The 16,439-nt window shown below is 36.4% G+C and overlaps 2 pseudogenes; one reads left to right on the plus strand and one right to left on the minus strand.

Annotated features, from left to right (window-relative positions):
- Positions 1-4,150: 4,150 nt before the first annotated feature.
- On the plus strand, positions 4,151-11,655 carry LOC118058507 (G-type lectin S-receptor-like serine/threonine-protein kinase At1g11410; annotated as a pseudogene).
- A 544-nt stretch (positions 11,656-12,199) lies between these two features.
- Positions 12,200-15,365, minus strand: LOC118058499 (G-type lectin S-receptor-like serine/threonine-protein kinase RKS1; annotated as a pseudogene).
- Positions 15,366-16,439: the final 1,074 nt, after the last annotated feature.

Here is a 16,439-nt window from a genome sequence, read left to right on the forward strand (position 1 = left end):
TTGATAAAAAATGAACTTTGGCCTTATACAAATGTCTGGTGACAATTTGTAAAACATATCACGGGCCAAATAGAAGCATCAAATGATCTAAATGAATTGAATTTATCTATACATAACCCAAGAAACTTGTTCCTTAATTCCATTGAAAACTAAGGATGCATCTTATTAAAATATTTTTAGATTTCATCATCAGAAGGGTATACTATCACTCCATTTGCCGCATCATATTAATGATGTCATGTCATGTCATGTTTTTAACTAATTAAATTAGCTTTTTAAAATTACAATTCAACCCCTAGACTTCAATTTCTTCTCATTAAAGTCTAAATTGAACTTTAAAACTAATTTTCATTGCAATTAAGCCCTCAATAAATACAATTAAACCTTGAACATTTTCAATTGAGTTATTAAATATCTAATTTTGAATTTTTCTTTCCAAATTGAACTTTTCTTGTTAATAGGGCCTTCATGATTCAAAATTGAACTGTCAATTTTTTAACTTTGGATATTTTGATTCTCCCCAACTAGTTTGTGGCAATTTTCTGGACATTTTTCATGTTCTTCCGACTAATGTATATTTGTTTTCCATTTTTTTTAATTTATTTTTTATTTTATATGTTTATATAAGGTCCAAAAATAAATAACAACACATGCTCTGCTTAAACTCAATACAGATGCAAAAAAAATAATAATAATGAAGTGCAACAAAATACAATAAATTGAGAAAGCAAGAGATCTTTACAATATTCAAAAACCTCCTAAGATCATGCAGCAAAAAAAGGAATCAACAACATAGAACAAGAAACATAGACAAAAATAAAAAGTTAGAAAGCCACATAGCTTAGATTTGTCAGACCAAACACATGAAAGATCAAATCCTTCCTTAATTTTTGTGTGACACTAACAACTCTAATTATTTTTCAAGAACTAGAATCAAGTTCTAAAAAACTCAGAAACAAAAATGATCCAAATGAAAAAAAAAAAACTAAAATTATATATATATATATATATATATAAATGATCACCTAGCTAGCCAAACTTATGATGATAATAATAATAATAATAGCATAAACAATAATAGCAAAGTAGCAATAATGTCATCAATGGTGTTCATATTGATAGGTTAGAAATTAAGTGTAAATAGAACATAGAAGATGCCCAACAAAATTAAATTATTGATTTAGGTTATGTTGCTTCTTTTAATTATAAGTTTATTATCATAACAAACGTAGAATTGTTTAAGAGTTATATAGATACAACATATATTAATAAAGAACTAAAATTGCAATCTAGTATTGTTATATACCTTAAGGGAAGAAAGGAAATGAGTTTTAAAGCTTTGATTAAGCATTCAAGAGGTCAAAATAAGAACAATTTAAACTTAAAAATGAGTTATTTCCAACTCAAGAAGATTGATGTAGGGAGATTTTTATCCAACGCATGACCTTATAATAATGGATATAAATTTTGATTCCGTAAGCCATTGTCCCTATATAGGGTTTGATTTGTGAAGGCATCTAAGTTTGTTAAGGCCTCCAAGCTATTACTAGAAATTACTATTTTGCATATGTCATATTTTTATGTTGATTTAAAAAAATTTTCTATTTACTTTAGAAATATTTTATTAATATTTAAGTTTTGTTTATGGTGTTTTTTCTAGTATATAACAGTCTGGAAGAGCTTTAATATTTAAATTTAATTAGAAAAATATTGAGTAATAAAAGTTTGAATCATAATTATTATGGTTGATGTCTTTCTCGGCGCAATTCTATCTTTCTTTGTATTTATTGACTTTTTATGTTGTTTTTGTGCGCGTCTGCAACCTACTACAAATTTCTAAAACTAGAGGACGGTGTCGTTTCCAAAAATCTGGATTGATACTTTAACAAAAACATGTATATCTTTTAAGAGTAATGCTGTCTTTTTCAGATGCTCCATTGATTATTATAAAATTAATCATGAGAATCTTGGTTTTTTTATTGTTTTATATAGTATAATTATTTAAATACCTTTAAAATTAAAAAAAAAAAACTATATTCCTGCATTTTTATATTTTATATTTTATAGCACAATAAAATGATTATATTGTACTTGAAATCAAAATCCTCTAACATTGCCTCTAAGAGCTAATTCGTACTTTCCTTCTGTTTATTGTTTTTATTATTATGATGTAGTCTTTGAGGCAATTTAGTTTTTAATATATATATATAACAAAAGTGGTTGATGCATTGGTTGAAGATGCTAGAGAGTAAGCCTCTCTGTCTGTTTAATGACTTTCTTTGATGTTTTTTATTCATCATAGAGCCACCTACCTCCCTAACCAACACATATGATCCATGTCCATTTAGTTTGATCCCGATTGACTTTTTCTTTTGTTTTTTTTTTCTCAATTTCCACACTAGCTTTCTAAAATCTCACAATCGCCACTAAATTTGTATTTTTTTTATTTGATTCTTATCTTTTAAATTGGTTTTTTTATTTGATTATTTTGTAAGACTAAAATTTAATTTTAATTTCATTCTCCTTTAAATTTTATAGATCCATCAAATCTAATACTCATTTTTTTATGCTATTTTTTTATTTGAGATTGTTTTTAAAATTGAATTTTATTTTTTTATGATTTCATCCTCTATTTTCTTATTGCTCTTTTTTTTTCACATAATTTTTTACAATTATTTTTTTATCTTTTTCTTTAACATTAAATTGAACTTTGTTATTGAGTCTGCATTTAAGATTTAATAGGTTATGAATTTGAAAAATTAACCTAAGTCTAGAAGATTTGCTCTGGTTTATTTATTTATTTTTTGCTTTTTTTAATCTCATTAATTTTTAATATTTGATTTAATTAGAGATTGGGTTTTATTTTTTTATTCCCTGTCTACAAGTTTTTTTTTATTGATTTTAAAAATGACTTAGGTTATCTCGAGTTTTTTTTTGTCACTCTTTGTTAAATTTAGCTTTTCTTAATAATTTTTTTTTTTACTTTTTAGTTAAATTAAGTGAATTGCTTAGAAATAAACATGATATATTCACTTCATGATATGTTGTTTGGTATGCTTTTGGGATCATTGCTTAGGTAATGCATGCAACCTCTCTCTCTTATTTTTCTTTTTTAATTGGCTTATAAAAAACTATTTTTCTTATTTAACTTAAAAAAAATAGGCTATCGTCACGCGCCTGTCCTATTTGCTTATTATTATTATTATTATTTGATACAAAAAAATCTTGTATCCTTGAGTGTTGAGTAACAAAATAAAAAATAACTTAATAAATATTATGTTATTAAATTCAATAGGATGTATAGCACAAATCACAGGTGTGTCGGTGGGTCATGCTCCTAGATATATATGTCCAAATGTTTTGGAAAATGTTTTTTTCTTAAATGAATGCACTTTAGCTTTTGTTAGTTAAATTCTTTCTTTTTTTTTAATCTCACATGCATGCCACGTTTTTTCTTTATTTTTAATTTTTTTATTGTGTAATTAAATGTAAAATAATTTAAGATATAAAAAATTATTAAGTTTAGTGGAATAGATAATCCGGATTGCGGGTTTCTTTAAATTTTTTAACTTTTTTTAATTGAATATTTTAATTTTGAATTTCATTTTTTATATCAATTCTTTCCATTTGTAATGTTAGTAACAACAAAGTATCATTACTAAATTTTTTTGTTTTGTTTTTTTTTTTTAAAATTTTACAATCTCAATTATATGATTAATGGAGTCATTTAAGTTCTTTAAGGCCTCCAAACTAGTATTAGAAATTACTATTTTGAAATGGATTTAGATTTTTTTTCTATTTATTTTAGAAATATTTTTTTAATTTTCAAGCTTTGTTTAGGGTGTTTGTCCTAACATATAATAGTCCGGAAAACCTTTGATATTTAAATTTGATTAAAAAAATATTGAGTAATAAAAGTTTGAATTATAATTATTATTATGGTTGATATATTTTTCGACACAATTCTATCTTTTCTTGTGTTTGTTGTCTTTTTTTATGATGTTTCGACACAATTCTACATATTTTTAAAACAAGAGGACAGTATCGTTTCCAAAAAATATGGATTGATATTTTAATAAAAACAAGTCATTGTCTAGACTTCGAAGGTTGAAAGAGTTGCCACGTTAAGCGAATTAGTGGATCTCAAAATAGCCACCTCCGTCACGCAACTTCTCTGGAGACTTGTCTGAAGGCCATATCCATTCTCCACAAAGCAAAATTTAACACTTTTCCAGGAGCCAAGATCATGGAAGCTGAAAAACTGTTCCTGCTTTTTTCTCTTATAATGCTCCAATTCTCATCTTGTACATCCCAAGACTCCTTAGAGACCAACCAAACCATTAAAGAAGGTGACCTTCTTATTTCCGAAGGAAATAATTTTGCACTAGGATTTTTCAGTCCAGGGAGTTCTAGCAATAGATATCTTGGAATTTGGTACCATAAAATACCAGAACAAACTGTGGTGTGGGTTGCAAACAGGAACGATCCAATCATTGGTTCCTATGGATTTCTCTTTATAAACCAATATGGAAACCTCGTTGTCTATGGTAACGATGACCAAAAGCTTCCTGTGTGGTCTACAGATGTTTCAGTGGAAGAAAATGATACTTGCGAAGCTCAACTCTTGGATTCAGGAAATTTGATATTGGTCAGGAAAAGAAGCAGAAAAACTGTATGGCAAAGCTTCGATTATCCTACGAACATCCTGCTTCCTGGAATGAAACTGGGGCTGGATCGAAAATTAGGAATTGATCGGTTCCTAACATCATGGAGATCAGCTGATGACCCTGGGATTGGAGACTTTTCAGTTAGGATTGTTGGTGGGAGAAACCACTGGTGGTGGCTTTGAAACACTCAGAGGGGATAAAACACACTGTTTTATTACACAAAACCGAAGCTTACAATTAAACACAAAAGCTTAACAATTACACGCCCTCTCTCTCTCTTTCTCTTTCTAGTGTTCCTCTCAATTCTCTCCACACATATAACATAAGCTGGGCATTCTATTTATACACAAAATCAGAATACGAAAATTCAACCTTCAAGTGTGAAGGCGGCTGGCGGCTGTGGCAGCTGGTGGCTGGCGGCTGCGGCTGGTGGCTGGTCGGTTGGTGGCAGCTGGTGGCTGGCTGAGCGGTGGTTGCCTTCCTTGACCTTCTAGATTGAGTTTAGATTCAACAAATCTCCCCTTTAAACTCAATCGAGGGATATCATGCCAAGCATGAATACTTCTTCCTTCAATGCCTTCTTTCTGCTTGTACCCTTTATCCACTAATTTGGCTTTCGTCTTGTAGACCCTTTTGACACCTATTGCTTTCTTCTTTTCTGGTGGGTCCTTATCTGCATGGAAACAAAACAGAGTTGTATCTTCCATGACCTGAGTGGTATCATACAACTCTTCAAGATTCCGCATCTTTCTTGGTCCTTCTGACGAGGATGCTGATGGTGGTGTTGATGATGATGCTCCTGGTGTGTTCCTCCTGTTGAATACAGGGAAACTGTGTACCGGACTTTGTGGTTCAGCTGCTGGTATAAACACCGGACTTTGTGGTTCAGCTGCTGGCATAATCAGTTCTTCTGCAGGTACAATCGGTTCTTCGACAAGTACTGTTGGTACTTCTTCACCTTCAAGGATCAAATCAAGATTGATCCATTTGATTGCTTCTTGGTCATCACCATTCCATTGCCAAGATTTATCTTCTTCAAAGATAACATCTCTACTCGTAATCACCTTCTTCGTGATAGGATTATACAACCTGTATCCCATCCTTCTTTCACCATATCCCACAAAGATGCATTTCTCGCTCTTATCATTGAGCTTTCTCCTTCTTGCATCTGGGATCTTTGCATATGCCACACAACCAAAGACTCGTAGATGAGTAACACTTGGTTTGTGACCACTCCATGCTTCTTCTGGAGTAATACCTTGCAAACTTCTGGTTGGGCAGCGATTCAACAGATACACTGCACATGATACAGCTTCAGCCTAGTATTGCTTGGGCAGCTTCTTTACTTTGAGCAAACTTCTAGCCATGTCAAGAATCGTGCGATTCTTCCTTTCTGCTACACCGTTCAGCTGTGGTGTATAAGCTGGCGTCGTCTGATGTCTGATGCCTTGTTGTGTACAATAGGCTTCAAAGTCATTGGCTGTATATTCTCCTCCTTGATCAGATCTCACTGTTCTAATCGTATAACCAGTTTGCTTCTCCACAATTGCTTTAAAATCTTTAAAACAATTGAATACTTCTGACTTCCTCTTCAGAAAGTATATCCACATCTTTCTACTAAAATCATCAGTAAAAGTGAGGAAGTACCTATTTTGTCCAGTCGACATAGGCGTGATTGGGCCACACACATCTATGTGTACTAACTCCAGTGGCCTCTTTGCTCTCCAGTTGACTTCTTTAGCAAAACTGGATCTGTGATGTTTTCTGAGGACACAACTCTCACAGACTTCATCTGGATGATCAATGTGAGGCAAACCTTTGACCATCTTCTTGCTTGCTAGCATCTTCAAACTCGTGAAATTCAGATGTCCAAGCCTCAGGTGCCAAAGCCATTCTTCACTGTTGGTGATGGCACTCAAACACCTTGCTGCATCATACTGGATGTTCAAAGGAAACATCCTGTTCTTGGACATTTTCACGTAGGCCATTAATCTCCAATTGTTGTCTCTAATTGCCAGATGACAATTCTCCGAGTAAAAAGTATAGCCTCTCTCCAAAAGTTGACCTAAACTGAGTAGGTTCTGCTTTATGGCTGGGACATAATACACATTGGCGATGTAGCTGGAATCGCCGTTCTTCAACTTAATTGGGATGTTGCCTTTACCTTTGAATGGAACCTTTGTGGTATCTCCAAAAGTAACTAGACCTTGCTTGGTCTCATCTAGATTACTAAATAACTCTCGGTAGCCGCACATGTGATTGCTGGCTCCAGTATCTAGATACCATATGTTCTCCTGTTTCTCGCCAAGTTCTTGTTGGACAAGAAATGCAGATGCTTCTCCATCATGCTTCTCTACATAGTTGGCTTGCTCACGTGTCTCCAACGGAGCTTTCCATCTGCATTCAGTGCTATAGTGCCCAAATTGATTGCAGCTATAACATTTGATATTTCTCTTGTCACGGTTATTGTAACCGCCTCCTCTTCCTCTAGGAGTGAATGCTTGTTGGCCTCGGCCTCCTCTGGTGGTGTTTCTACCACCTCTTCCTCTAAAGCTTGTATTCCAAGAACCTCTTCTTTAGAATTGCTGGAATCCTCCTCTGGATTGTTGACTTCCTGCTTGAGTGGTGTAGCCACTTGATGAAGTCTCCCCTTGCTCATATCTGTCATTGAGGGACAACTTTGCTTGTAAGGCATGCTCGATGGCCTTATCTCCACTTCGCTTTACGATCTTCTGCTCATGAGCTTGCAAAGAACTCATAAGCTCATCTACTGTCAACTTGTCCACTTCCTTGGACTCTTCAATGGCGACAACAACATGATCAAATTTTGGATCTAGGGATCTCAAAATTTTCTCCGTAATTCGAGAATCGATGAGGGCTTCTCCATTTCTCCTCATCTGGTTGACTATCACCATAATCCTTGTGTGATAATCAGAAATAGACTCCGAGGACTTCATTTGCAATAACTCAAAGTCACCTCGCAAAGATTGAAGACGAATCTTCTTGATTCTGTCAGCACCTTTGTATTTCTGTTGGAGAGCCTCCCATATATCATGTGACGTTTCAGCGGAAGCTGTGATCTCGAATGTATCTTCATCAAGACCTTGGTAGATGATGGTCTTGGCTTTGTTGTCTTTCTTTCTGTTGACTTTCAAGGCTTGTTTCTGAGCCTCTTGTAAAGCATCTTCTCTTTCTTTGGACTCTGGTTCATCATAACCAGTTTGTACAATATCCAAACACTCTTGTGACCCAAGGAATGCTTTCAATCTGATGCACCAACTATCATAGTTGTCTTTGGTCAGCTTCGGGATGAGTGTATGTGTACCTTCTGTAGTCATTTTGCTTTTGGAATGACTATATCACCTCTTTGGGAGCCGAATTTGGACAAACGGACACTGTATATCGATCCGGAATGGTCCAAATAGTAGGGAACCGGTCTGACTTTGTTAAAATCGGGTCAGAAAATGGGTGAACCGGTCAAAAAACCAATTCTGTACGGCGGGCGGTTCGCTGGGTTGAACCGGGAATATTCTGGGAATATTCTCTCGCTCGGCTGCGGCTTGAAACGCGGCTCGGCTCGGCGCGGAGTACGGCTCGGCTGATGGCTCGGCTGGACTCGGCTTGCGGCGCGGCTTGGACTCGGTGTGGACGGCTCGGCTCGGCGCAATATATGGCGCGCGTGTGGCTCAGTCGTCGTCTACCTCTGGGCGCGTGGATGCGCGTGGGAGAACAGTGCAGAATATTCAGGCGGCGCGTGTGTGCTACCTCCGGCTCCGATCAGGCTGATTCTTGCGACAGTGAGTTCGTCTTGATGATCTATACACTGTGGAATGATCAAAACTTGTTTTTGACAACTTTGAAAATTCGGATATACCCCAAAACTCTTCTGTTTTCCGGCGAACGGGGCTCTGATACCAATTGTTGGTGGGAGAAACCACTGGTGGTGGCTTTGAAACACTCAGAGGGGATAAAACACACTGTTTTATTACACAAAACCGAAGCTTACAATTAAACACAAAAGCTTAACAATTACACGCCCTCTCTCTCTCTTTCTCTTTCTAGTGTTCCTCTCAATTCTCTCCACACATATAACATAAGCTGGGCATTCTATTTATACACAAAATCAGAATACGAAAATTCAACCTTCAAGTGTGAAGGCGGCTGGCGGCTGTGGCAGCTGGTGGCTGGCGGCTGCGGCTGGTGGCTGGCGGCTGCGGCTGGTGGCTGGTGGCTGGCTGAGCGGTGGTTGCCTTCCTTGACCTTCTAGATTGAGTTTAGAGTCAACAAGGATCAACCCTAATGGCTCACCGCAAATCTTTGTCTATAATGGTACAAAGCCAATTGATAGATCTCCTCCTTGGCCATGGAGAAGTCAAGTGGGCTTATACAAAAGAACTTTTGTAAATGATCCAGATGAAATATACTAGGTCTACACAGTTCCTGATGATTCTTACCTGCTAAGAATAATAGTGGATCATCCAGGACATGTAAAGGCTCTAACATGGCGAGAAAATGATGGTCAGTGGAAGGAATACTGGAAGTCCCCTCAGTTTCAGTGCGACTATTATAGACATTGTGGTGCTTTTAGTACGTGTGAACTTGCCAATGTAAATGAATTTGGATGTGCCTGTTTACCTGGGTTCGAGCCCAAGTACCCATTGGAATGGTCTACGAGAGATGGGTCCGGTGGTTGTGTCAGGAAGCGGCTACATACGTCTTCGGTGTGCCAGCATGGAGAAGGGTTTGTGAAGGTGGAAAATGTAGTTCTTCCGGAAAGTTCAGCTGCAGTTTGGGTGGATATGAGCAAGAGTCTTGCAGACTGCGAAGTGCAATGCAAGAGGAATTGCTCATGCTCTGCATACGCAATCATTGTGATTCCCGGAAAAGGCGATGGCTGTTTGATTTGGTACAAGGAATTAGTAGACATTAAAAATTACGCGAATGACGGTTATGATCTGTATGTTCGTGTTGATGCATATGAATTAGGTACCCTTTTTCTGCTCAGTAACTACTTCATAGGATTGTCATTACAAATATTGATATTGGTACGTTTTTGGTGCCAAAAGGGCTTCCCTTTGCCATATTTCCAATCTTTATTCTTTTCACTCTCGTGCAGCTGAAACTACAAGGAAGTCAAATGAGTCCGTGGAAAAAACGATGATGGCCGTTTTAGCACCATCAATTGCATTAGTGTGGTTTCTCGTTAGCCTGTTTGCTTATTTGTGGTTCAGGAAGAGAGCAAAAAAAGGTACTGAACTGCAGGTAAACAGCACTTCTACTGAATTGGAATATTTCAAGCTCAGCACCATAACTGCGGCCACTAACAATTTCTCTCCAGCTAACAAACTCGGGCAAGGTGGTTTTGGCTCTGTTTATAAGGTTGAGTTTCTTGCATTTAGCTAAAAACTAAATGGCTTCTGAATACTACAGATTTGTTTTTCTCTAATTTGCATAATTGTAATTTAGAGGCTTAATCTTGTAACATGATTTTAGGGTCAGCTAGCTAATGGAAAGGAGGTTGCAATAAAAAGGTTATCTAGAAGTTCAGGACAAGGAACAGAAGAATTTAAAAATGAAGTTATGGTAATTGCAATGCTTCAACACAGGAATCTGGTGAAACTTCTAGGTTACTGCACTCAGGACGGAGAACAAATCTTAATCTATGAATACTTGCCAAACAAAAGCTTGGACTCGTTTCTCTTCGGTAAGTCTCTTCACGTATTTATTGCCCTGATTTACACTAGTTGTCAAATTATTCCTGTCTTAAAAGTAAATTGTTTCAACAGATGAAAGCAGAAGATTGTTATTGGATTGGCGGAAACGCTTTGCTATTATTGTTGGAATAGCTCGTGGGATTTTATATCTTCACCAAGACTCCAGGTTGAGAATCATTCACCGGGATTTAAAATCTAGCAACATTCTACTGGATGCAGAGATGAACCCAAAAATATCAGATTTCGGAATGGCAAAAATATTTGAAGGCAACCAAACAGAAGACAGGACCAGGAGAGTTGTGGGAACATAGTAAGTAGCTTTGCCTAAAACAAAGACCGAGTGACAAAGTACTATCATTGATTAACAGGAATACTAAAACTTCAGATTCTTGTTTTTCTGATGCAGTGGCTATATGTCACCAGAATATGCTGTGCTTGGAAACTTTTCTGTAAAATCAGATGTTTTCAGTTTTGGGGTCATGTTGCTAGAGATTGTGAGTGGCAAGAAGAACAATAGAATTTATCAACAGGATCCTCCTTTGACCTTGATTGGATATGTGAGTTATAAGAGAGCCATGCGTGCTCTTGGCTGCATTTCAATGTTCACAATTTTAGATATTTTCTGCTCTTATTTCTTGTATGTTAATGATTTATATGAACAACACAGGTGTGGGAATTGTGGAGAGAAGAAAAAGCATTGGAGATAGTTGATCCATCACTGACGGAGTTGTATGATCCGCGTGAAGCCTTGAAATGCATACAGATTGGTCTACTGTGCGTGCAAGAAGATGCCACGGACAGACCATCCATGTTGGCAGTTGTTTTTATGTTGAGTAACGAAACCGAGATTCCTTCTCCAAAACAACCTGCGTTCCTCTTTAGAAAATCTGATAAATTTCCTGATATAGCATTAGACGTAGAAGATGGACAGTGTTCTGTAAATGAGGTGACAATTACTGAATTCGCTTGTCGCTGAAGGTGTGCCGTCTGAAAAATTGCTAATATGAAGTTCCCTTAGATTAGTAATGAAAATACTTGGGGATTTGTAAACCCTATTATGCTGCGGAACCCATTTCAGAAAAACTTTCGTGACCCACAAAGTTTCTGTTAGTGGTCTGTTTTTGTCTCCTGTTGTTAGACAGTGCTTTTGGTCTAGGATTCCTGTTCTGATTTAAGAACCCTCTGTCAACTTCTTGTCTGCTGTGTTTTTTACTCCGTTTTTGCTTGCGTTAACGATTTATCAGGGTTTTTTTTCTTCTCATCAAGTGCAGTAAGCTGATCACAGTTTATTCTTTAACAATTTTCAATTAGTCCTTCAATAAGTGAAGGGTGTGAAAGCTAGCATTATTACAAATATTTAGTGGCATCTTGCAGAGCCCGTTAAAGAAAATCTGAAGACGTGAGTAGAACAATTTGTTCTAATGGTTTGTTTACTGAAACGTGAACATATAATATTAATTGATACATTACACTGCCATAAGCAGAGTATTTAAAGTTTACTGAAGATGACATATACAAGGATTCAAAGAGCTAGCCAACATCTTTATCTCCTGACTTTTCTCCATTAAACTCGGAAGTTTTGTAGAACAATGTGGGCAGCATCGTAGGGAGCTTTGTGAGAGAATTCTGCCTTATTACTCCACTAGCATAGACACCCTTATCTCTCCACTGAACTCTCACAAAGCTTGTTGTCAGATTGTGTTGTGCTAACACCCGTTACTTCAAGAATCTAAAGTAGAAAACCATAAAAGCTGGTGCACATCTTTAACTAACGACCTTCAATGTCAGTCATTGTCACATTCAAACAGCCAGACACTGCTACGTGAAGCTAATGCAAGGTTCTCTGAAAGTGAAAGCAGGCTGTTTCGGAGAAGGAATGGTTGTTTCGCTACTATTAAACACGAAAACAACTGCTAACATGGATGGTCTTTCCATGGCATCTTCTTGCACACACAAAAGACCGATTTTAATGCATTTCAAAGCTTCTTGAGGATGATACAACACCTGAAGTGATGAATCGACTATCTCCAATGCTCTGTCTTCCTTCCACAGCCCCCACGCCTGTGTAATTCATAGCATTAGCATGCAGGAGGAGTTCAAAATTTAACTCTAGGTATAGTGCTAGAAGTTTCATACTAGTCCAATCAAGGTCTGGGCAGGATTTTGAGGATTAAATTCGTTGTTCTTCTTTCCACTTACAATCTCCAGTAACATGACCCCAAAACTAAACACATCTGATTTCAACGAGAATTTTCCAAACACTGCGTACTCAGGTGACATATAGCCACTGCACAAGAAAAATGTGAAAGATTGCCAGTTAATGTTATCATTCTTGATGAAAATCCATTCATGGTATTCTATTAATCTCTATCTCTGGGTGAGTAAATGTACTTACTATGTTCCCACAACTCTTTTTGTGTTGTCCAGAATTTGGTCGCGTTTGAATATTCTAGCAATTCCAAAATCTGAGATTTTTGGATTCATCTCTGCATCCAATAGAATGTTGCTGCATTTCAAGTCCCTGTGAATGATTCTCAACCTTGAATCCTGGTGGAGATATAGGATTCCACGAGCGATACCAACAACAATGTCAAACTTTTTGCTCCAATCCAAGAACAACTTTCTTGTTTCATCTGTAACAAAACATTTCACCTTTTCATTTGAACTGTATTAAATTGATGTAGACTTTCAAATGTCGATAAGAAACTTACTGAAAAGAAATGAATCCAAGCTCTTGTTTTGCATGTACTCATATATTAGCATTTGTTCTCCTCCCTGAATGCAACAACCTACAAGTTTCACAAGATTTCGGTGCTGAAGCTTTGCAATTACCTTGATTTGGTTTGTAATTTCTTCTATCCCTTGTCTTGAATTTTTTGATAGTCTCTTTACAGCAATCTTCTCACCATCAGGTAGCTCACCCTAAAATCATATTACAGAGGAGTCAACTTTTATAACTCAGAATAATCAGTTCAAGGACTTGCAAAAATCATCAAAATGAATCATATCAAAGACTAAAACACAAATCTAATATAATGCACAGGAGATGACCTTATATACTGAGCCGAAACCTCCTTGTCCAAGTTTGTTATCTGGAGAAAAATTGTTGGTTGCAGCAGATATTGTGCTGAGTTTGAAACATGGCAAATCTTGATCACTGCTACTTCTCCGGAGCTCATTTGCCACCCAGGTACCTATTTTGAAGATATAATCACAAATATTAAGCAGAATAATATATTTCTAAGAAGGGCACAAAATGTTGGACATATATAAGCTTCATCACAAGTAACCCGCTGCCAAAAAAGTTTTGATAGGTAACACTGACAGTCGATAAGAACATCTAACTGCTGTGAATATTGCATATAACAACCTTGTGTTTATGCTGCTAAAGTAATATTTCAGATTTTAATATTGTCCTAATTCCTTACTCTACCATGTGTAAGTAGTTCTTGCTTTGTCTTACCTTTATTTCCTCTCCTCTTACGCCAAAAATAAGCTACTATGCTAATGACCAGCAAAGCTGAAGAAACAGTGGGAATTAGAATGGCAGGAATCTCCTCTGCAATATATTCATTTGATTTCCTCGCATTCTCAGCTGCATGAAAGTGAAAATAATGAGGAATTCAGAATTTGTGTTTCAAATGGAAGTAACCGAAACAAAGCAGAAAGAAAGTACCTAATTCAAGTGCATCGACTCGAACATACAGATTATATCTGTCACTCATGTTCTATCGAACTGCACCCACTAACTCCCCATACCATGTCAAACAACCAGTGCCTTTTGTCTGGAATATCTACACTTGCGTATGCAGAGCATGAACAGTTCCTCTTGCATTCCCTTTCACAGTCTGCATGCCTCATATCCATATCCAACCAGACTGCTGCAGAAGTATCAGGAAGAAATACAATTTCTACCTTCAGAAACCCTTCTCCATTCCTGCATACAGATGAAGACTCTAACCGTTTCCTGACACAACCGGTAGACCCATTTCTCAGCAACCAATCACTTGGATTCCTGGGCTCGAATCCAGGCAAACAAGAACATTCGAATTTATAAGCATCAGTAGGTTCACAAGTACTATACGGACCACACCATCCATACGAGTCGCATTTAGACTGCCTTAACAAATCCTGAATGATCCACCAGTAGTCTCACCGTAGCAGAATCCTGATAAGCAGGGATAGCAGTTGTCATGCCTGTCTCGTCATGATCATTTACAAATTGAGAGTTGTATGACCTCCTCTGTGGTCTTCAAGGCCGAGGGGAGGCTCGTCAGACACGTTTTTCGCCTTTGTAGAGAAAGATTTGTGGTGAACCACTAGGGTTGACCCTATATGAGTAGGGGTCATCAGCTGATCTCCACGATGTCAGGAACCGGTCAAGACCTGTTTTCAGATCCAGCCCAAGTTTCATTCCTGGCAATACATAGTGTGTTGGATAATCGAAGCTTTGCCATAAAATATTTCCACTTTCTTGAACCAAAACAAAGTTTCCTGAATCCAAAAGCTGAGCTACAGAAGTATCAGCTTCCTCCCCTGGAACATTTGCAGGCCATACTGAAACATTTCGATTGCCGTCACTATTAGAGACTGAGGTTTCCATATTCATCAAATGGCAAAACCCCCGAGGAGCCAGTGATTGGATGGTTCCTGTTTGCTATCCACGCTACTGTTTGTTCAGGTAATTTATGGTACCAAATCCCAAGATATCTATTGCTAGATTTTCCCGGACTGAAAAATCCTTACGCAAAATTATTTCCTCTGGAAATCAAAACATCACCATCTCTGATGATTTGGGTGGTGTTTATGGAGTCCTTGGAAGCACAAAAAATGAATTGGAGAATCAAAAGCAAAGAATACAGAAACAGTCTGTCTGCATTCATTTGAGCTTTTGGACATTTTTGGGCTGATAATTGTTGTTACTCTCGCTTTGAGGAGGTGCTTGTACTTTCAAACAAGATGATATGCCTTGACTTCTTTGGCTGATAATTACATCTCTCCGCTCTAGGAATTTTATAAAATATGCGCCGCAGCACACGCACCAGGAAAGATGTTGGATTCTTGATATTAAAAAAGATTCTTCGCCATTTAAGGGCAAGTTTGAAGTGGAAGAAAGATCATGGTCATGTGACGTAGTGATCATTTGGAAGTAAAAAGGAGGAGGAAAAAACTATCAAAGCAAGATAAGTTTATATAAAGAATGTTTTTGTCTATATATATATATATATATAAATGAAATTCGTTGTGATTTCCAAGAGCAACTGTAATGTTTTGAATTTAAGAGTCGGAAAAGGCAATAAAACCCTTGAAGGCTTAAAAAGTAAGTATAATTAAATAAGGGGTATTGTGATAATTGAATAAAAGTTGATAAATATAAATAGAAAAAAAAAAAAAAACAAAGAGAGACGTGAAATTAAAGAGTGAAAAACTGACGGGAGAAAAGAAGAAAAGGGGAAGAAGAAAGAAGAGAAAAGAGGGAAATTAGAAGTTCAAGGAAATAAGTTTAAAAGTAAGATTTAGGTTGTTAAATGCATAAATGTATGTTATTAAACTTTAAATTTCAATTTTGATGAATGTTAAGGTTTTGAGAATTGTGTTTAGGGTTTATTGATGAATTTAATTGAATGTTATATGGTTGATTATTGTGAGTAATGGATTGTTAAGTTGAATTTGAGAGATTTTAGATAAAAATGATGATTTTGAGTTATGGTTTTGTTTGAATGGTGAATTTGTGTTAGAAATCAGGGGATAACAGTAGGTAATCTGTGAAAATTCTTGGTTTGAGGTTGAAGATGATGAAAATTCAATTTGGTCCCTCAATTTGAGAAAATTACAATTTAGTTCCCAAACTTTGAAAAATTACAAATTGATCCCTGGAGCATAGTCCGAGATTATGAACAGAATAACATATGAATTATGGGTAGAATTACTGTATAATTATGAAATTTTAAAACTTTCAATTTGGTCCTCCAATTTGATAAAAATTACCATTTGACCCTAAAAATTTGGATTGAATATTTTTATTTTTATTTTTTTATTTATATAGGTCATGTGTGTG

This window comes from Populus alba, chromosome 11 (assembly GCF_005239225.2).
Source record: "Populus alba chromosome 11, ASM523922v2, whole genome shotgun sequence".
In the NCBI taxonomy this organism is placed as follows: Eukaryota; Viridiplantae; Streptophyta; class Magnoliopsida; order Malpighiales; family Salicaceae; genus Populus; species Populus alba.